Source organism: Schistocerca americana, chromosome 1 (assembly GCF_021461395.2).
Source record: "Schistocerca americana isolate TAMUIC-IGC-003095 chromosome 1, iqSchAmer2.1, whole genome shotgun sequence".
In the NCBI taxonomy this organism is placed as follows: Eukaryota; Metazoa; Arthropoda; class Insecta; order Orthoptera; family Acrididae; genus Schistocerca; species Schistocerca americana.
This window is the reverse complement of record NC_060119.1, coordinates 933,449,165-933,455,824: the sequence shown is the minus strand read 5'-3', so window position 1 is coordinate 933,455,824 and position 6,660 is coordinate 933,449,165. Positions and strand designations below refer to the sequence as shown.

The 6,660-nt window shown below is 42.8% G+C and overlaps 1 pseudogene; it reads right to left on the bottom strand.

Moving 5' to 3' along the window:
• Positions 1-2,640: 2,640 nt before the first annotated feature.
• LOC124558144 lies at positions 2,641-2,758 on the bottom strand (annotated as a pseudogene).
• Between the last annotated feature and the right edge of the window lie 3,902 nt (positions 2,759-6,660).

The window sequence follows — 6,660 nt, the reverse complement described above, 5'->3', positions numbered from 1 at the left end:
ATAGTTTGGACAAGAAGAGAATAGAAGCTTTCGAAATGTGGTGCTACAGAAGAATGCTGAAAATTAGATGGGTAGATCACATAACTAATGAGGAGATATTGAATAGGATTGGGGAGAAGAGAAGTTTGTGGCACAACTTGACTAGAAGAAGGGATCGATTGGTAGGACATGTTCTGAGGCATCAAGGGATCACCAATTTAGCATTGGAGGGCAGCGTGGAGGGTAAAAATCGTAGAAGGAGACCAAGAGATGAATACACCAAGCAGATTCAGAAGGATGTAGGTTGTAGTAGATACTGGGAGACGAAGAAGCTTGCACAGGATAGAGTAGCATGGAGAGCTGCATCAAACCAGTCTCAGGACTAAAGACCACAACAACAAACAACATATACAAGATATATGCGCTTTTTTTTCTAGATGCTTGGGACTTTGTGCGGTGAGAGATCTACTATAAATGCAAGCTAAGTAAGGGGCCAATGCCGTAGGGAAGTTTTTGTAAAACCGTAATGTGGTTCCACCTGGATCAGGCGACTTATTTGTTTCCAACTCTTTCACTTGCTTCTGCTTCTCTTCTGTCTCCATACGTCTTACTGGGCGTGTTTGAGAGATATTTAAGAGTTTCATTTACAGTTTTGAACGTTTATGATGGAGAATGATCTCCTTGCAACTGTCTTAATCTTATCAGTTGTACTTTCTGCTAAACAGCCTTCCACACTACGATAACTCTGTTTTTTGTTGAGATGCTGGTACACACTGAACTGACTTCGAGGTAATATGCACCCTACATACTCTCAGACTATGCGAACTTATGCACGTAAACTTCAATGTATGGATTTCCTGACAATTACAAATTTTTTTCAGTAACATGAACTTTTGCATCTAATATTTCGATTCACCTCATAATGGTTCCAAGCGCATCTGATATTGTTCTCTTCTCGAACACTTATAGCCTTAAGTCTTTCAGTGAACAATGTAACCAAGCTAGAATAGGTTTTGAGAGGTTTGTTGATGACCTGAATTTTCATATGATGATGTTTAAGTTTTTCGTTGAGAGTCTGAATCATTTGAATTTTCGTTTTATATCTTTCGGTAGTATCTCTGAATGCTACAGTTCTCCCAGACTGGGTTTTCATAAGTTCGTTGATCATTATCATTCCCGTAAAATGACGTTTAAGGCTCTCGATGATAAGTTCAGTTTTTCCATCAATGTGCAAACGGCGGTTCGGTCTGTGCATCAGCTCCTCAGAATGAATGCATGAGAGTGTGCAAATTTGTCCACGGTGAAATACATACGGATGTAATAACATATTTTTTAATTTATAAATATATGTTAGTTTCTCAGTGTAACATATCGACCATTATCTTTTAAAAGGAAACTCTCGAAAATCTCTTTTATATCACCCATCATTCAATTTTCTTGCTCTATCAAGAACCAAAAATCTATGCTGTTTGTGTGATTCGAGCAAACTCTGCGTAATAACTTCTTGTCAGTTGCTACATATGCTTTATAAATGTTTTTTTTTTAAAGTTTATATTGTCTTATTTGAAAATGATGATAAGGTGTGCATTATCCCTTACCAGCTGCTTCGAAATTGTGACGTGCGAATGGAGTGATGTTGCTGGGGTTTACAGGCATACGTAATGACATTCCAGTGAACAAAGTTTCATGCTTTTACTACACTGAAATATTTAAACAGAAAACTGATGCGTTGAAACCCCAGTCAGCCTTACAAGAGAATCGATAAAACAGTTTTATCACACATTGTTTTTTAATAAAACTTTTAAGTTGAATGAGCAGCGAAAATTTGAATTTCAACTTATACCTTTAAGAAAAAATAATATTAAGACAGTAGTTAATGAACCAGCATGACATAAAAGTTCTTGGAGTCAGCCAAAACAACTTTCAAATCATGTACTGGTTCACCTTCCTGCATTTAGAATAAACAATTTTAAAACACCCACAGATAATCTTTACATAAAAAACAAATCCAATCAACTAACATGGCAGACAGAAATCGCACAAATCTCACTAGCAATTAACAAGAAACCAGCATTACATAACTGTACTCGGAATGAAAAAAAACCTTCAAATTATGTAATGGGTGCACCTTCCTGCATTTATAATAATTTTAAAGCGCCCACAGATAACCTTTACATAAAGAACAAATTCCATTAACTAACATGGCAGATAGAAATCGATCACATATCACTAGAAATTAACAAGAAAGATTTAAATTTACACACTGAGTTCGCCGTCCTGCATTTCAGAATAAACAATATTAAAATGACCACAGGTAACCCTTACACAATAGACAACCCCATTACTACGTTGAACTGATAGCTCACATGTTGATATTACCCATATATAGTCCTCCTTCGAAAATGTGAACTACACTTTTTTCAACAATAATAACAGGATACAAAGTATTCAAAACTAAACTCCTCCCGAAAAGGCCATGAAGGGCCAACGGTACCGACCGACCGCCGTATCAGCCTACAGGCGTCACTGGATGCAGAAATGGAGGGGTATGTGGTCAGCACACAGCTCTCCCGGCCGTATTTCAGTTTCCGATACCGGAGCCGCTACTTCTCACTCAAGTAGCTTCTCAGTTTGCCTCAGAAGGGCTGAGTGCAATCCGCTTGCCAACAGCGCTCGGCAGACCAGATGGTCACCCATCCAAGTGCTAGCGCAGCCCGACAACGCTTAACTTCGGTGATCTGACGGGAACCGGTGTTACCACTGCGGCAAGGCCGTTGGCACACAGTACTCAGCATAATGTAATAAATGATTCTTGTTAAGACAAGCACGTGCATCCAAACCCACGTGGACCCAATACAATAACCACGATGCGCACCAATAACGTACTTCAATACAACCAAGTCATTCAATCGTCTGAGCAGTGAATACGCCTTTACCAGCTGTAACAGCTACACGAGTCCACGTAGGCTAACAGCTGCAAACGGCCATCTCGACCATCACCATCTTTTTTTATGAGGCTGTTTAACATCTCTCAGAGTCCACAATGCGACGAATGGCGGTATGCACCAGTTCCTGTGGGCCCCTTCGTGAAAGGCTTCTTGGCCATTCTATCCAACAACAGCTTGCCAACGGCCTGGAACCTCCGGTTGAGACCATGTGCCCCGACCAGCCCAATGGATCACCAGGGCAAGGACCGCAGCCATTCTTCATCAGCCGTCTCTGTCGCAGCGAGAAGTTTCCGTCGTCCCCCTCCGGAAGGTTCTGCCCGTACGCCGCCAACAGCTCGGACGCAGCCGATCCCGGTACGCCCTCTGCCATTACGGCAGTAGTTCAAGGTGGCGGCCGCTGGCACCGGAAACGAACCGTCACAGAAATCCTAGAGTATGTATGGATTAGATAAAAGACGTCGTCTCCATATGACTACCAGAACAAAAGTATTTCTGTATTTGTTCGTGATTTTCTACCGCAACAGTCAAATACAATCGCAATGTTTGGCTTTACCCTCTCTGGTGGCAGGATATTGCCGCTTTTGCTGAATGTTGCGTATGTTACTCCATCAATGCCATGCATAATCTCCTGTGATATCGATATTTGGACTGGAATAATACTTTTGAAATACATACACATTGTTGAAGGGAATCTCATTAAGGTGTGTGAACAATGACATAATAACATCGCCTTGCCACTGTCTAATAGACCAACAATTATCAATCGTATATTATCAGAAAGGAATGTTCCATTGTTCTTCTTCTTCTAGTTCTCAGTAGTATTGTAAGATCAGTCAGCTACTATAAAGTTCTTGTGACGAGCGTGTTTCGTGCACTCAGTCACGGTGATAACTGTATATTTACACTAGCACGAAAGGGCCTTTACAGAGAAAAAACGCTTGCATGTGGCTCTTACACTTCTTGTTTATAAATTCTTTCATTTAGTTGTATATACGAACATGCTTAAATAAGAACGTAGTTCTGCACCTACACGGGGCTTGGTGGGTTCGTAAATATTTTCGTGTATTGATGCAACACATGACTCATGAAGTTGAGCAATGATTTATTCTAGTGGATGTAGAGCTTGGTACCCTACTGCTAACAAATTGGTCGATATTTTCTCATATTGTCTATATGTATATGGTTTCTAGCTTAGGTATTAGTAAAGATGATGCTGTATCTCGAAACTGGTACACATTAAATTTTTAAATGTTTCTTCTTGCAGATGAGAGCACTCTCCATGGTAAAAAAGTTGAAGCAGTCATGGTAAGTCCACTGCGGAAATGGTATGACCACCTAATATCACTGAGCGAGTTTGACCACTTTCACTTGTAACACTATTATCAATATTACCTATTGAGCCGTGCGTGGCTCTTGTTCACGCCATCATGTATTTTGATCCTTGTTTTTAACGTACTTCCATCTCACTACGTTAATTTAAATTACTACTGTCACCGAGTTGCTGCTTTGCCTGACTGTGAGCGGCCTTAGCAGCGCGTATCGATATGTCCCCTCTCGTAGTATCTTTGCTCGAATGCTGTTACTTCCCGCTCGTTGTCTGTTGTAAGTTGGTTGGTCGCAGTTCGGGTTGCGAGTTCAGGTCTGCCAGTCAGTGGGAACACGTGTGGAGCGCAGTCTGGACCTGCCAGTCGGGGAGTTGCGATGCGGCACTAGTGCAGTCGGGTTGGAGCAGCAGTGAGCTCTGCGTCGACGTGGCTCGCCCGACCATTGCCGCCACGCATCACTTGAGCCGGGCCACGGTCTTGGTGGATCGTCGGTCGGTCGTCCTACCGCACGACGCGTTTTGGCTCGCCGATCGTTCATGAGTCGGCTCTGTGTGTGTGCATCGGTTCCCGATTTGTCTTCGTGCGTGCTTAGTTACTGTTGGGTATCATTCAAGTCTTCGTGCAAGTGTTTGTCAGGTTGTGTGTGTAGTTGGCGTTATTTCCTTGACAAGTTATCTTAAATGTTGTCGGCGTACTGCCTCTGAGAGGTCGGTCGTCTCACCGGACGACGTGTAACTGGTTCTCAGAGCGCTTTTGGGCCCCTTCAATTACCATCTTGTGGAACTTGGGTCGCCCCTTTCCTGGTGCAGGGATGTCGTTTAGCCAGTGGGCGTGTTTCCTCTGCATGGTTGGGTCCGAGCCAGTATTTCCGCCGCCGTGTGTCTGGAAATGAGTGAGAGACGCACCGGCAGTGCAGTCGCGACGGAGCAGCATTCGTGACGGACCAGTAGGCAGTCGGTCGGTTGTTGCGGACGAGGGAAGTTATCTCCGCGCGGTGCAGTCGGCTGGGGCCGCTGGCAGTCCCTGCGCAGTGTCGGAGCGTCTGTGGAGCTGTCCGATCGCTACGAGCTTCGTGGTTCATCGACCCAGGACGTCCATTCATGTTGTGGTTCGTTTCGGTGGTTCGCTGTTGCGGAGGTTTTCCTGTGAGAAACACAGAGTGTTTGCACATATTTGATTGCGAATAATTACGTCCGTAACATTTGGTATTTGAGTTTTCATGTACTGCTGATTGACGGGAAGTAAGTCGTTGTGTCGGTCGATCCGTGGCTGCCCCCCCCCCCCCCCCCCCCTGGTTGGGTTCCGACGGATCAAGTATATTTGGGCTTGCTACCTGTCTCACCTAAGTGAACGAGTGCAGACCGACCTCCCTGGAGGCCTTCTGAGTGCCACCAGTGTTTTAATATGTGTTGTTAGCTATTTTAAATTTTAGGCTTATGGTTATTTGTTTTGTTTCTTAAAATGTTGCAGAATTAATTTTTAAATTTATTTTTCAAGCTTAAACACTGCGGCCTTCTGCCTTTAAAGATTATGGAATGTATTTTAAAATTTTGAAGTTTAATTGTGGCCCTTAGCCATTGGTATTGCACCTTGCATATGTTGCTTCTTTAAATTATTTTATTGCTATCTTAACTGGATTTTTATCTTGTTGATTTATAAGGTTTCTAGTTGTTAAACATGCTGACCTTCTGCCTTTAAAGGTCTATGGTAATATATTATGAAGTTTTGAAATTTGATTGTGGTCCTCAGTCATTTGTATTGCAGTTTGCGTATGTTGCATTTTTGAATTATTTTATCGCTATATTAATTGGATTTTTATCTTGTTAAGTATTCTTGTTGAAGGCCTTCAGCGTGAAAGAGTTGCGTTCAGTAAAGATTCGGCTATGTGCCGCTTTGGTTGTAAAGGTTATTAAATCACAATAAATGACAAGTAGAAGCAGAAACTGACCTCAACCCTTGGCCCTTTCCACAATCCTCTTACCTCTCCTGCCCAGCGGGTTTAGTGGGCGTTTCACCTATAACTGTCTTATCCTCTTTGTCTGCGAACCTTGCAGAACTAACACTCCTGAAAGAAAGGATATTGCGCAGAGCTTCTGTAAAGTTTGGAAGGTAGGAGACGAGATACTGGCAGAAGTAAAGCTGTGAGGACGGGGCGTGAGTCGTGCTTGGGTAGCTCAGTTGGTAGAGCACTTGCCCGCGAAAGGCAAAGGTATCCAGTTCGAGTCTCGGTCCGGCACACAGTTTTGATCTGCCAGGAAGTTTCAAGACTGTTCACGTTTATAAACTTTAAATATACATTCGAAGTAAATATGAATGGGGAGAAATAAACTGCAATAGAATTTTGAAAGCAATGTTATTTAAATAGATGCGAAGTCTCGTCTTTTATAAGTGGTAGGTGCACACCTGCC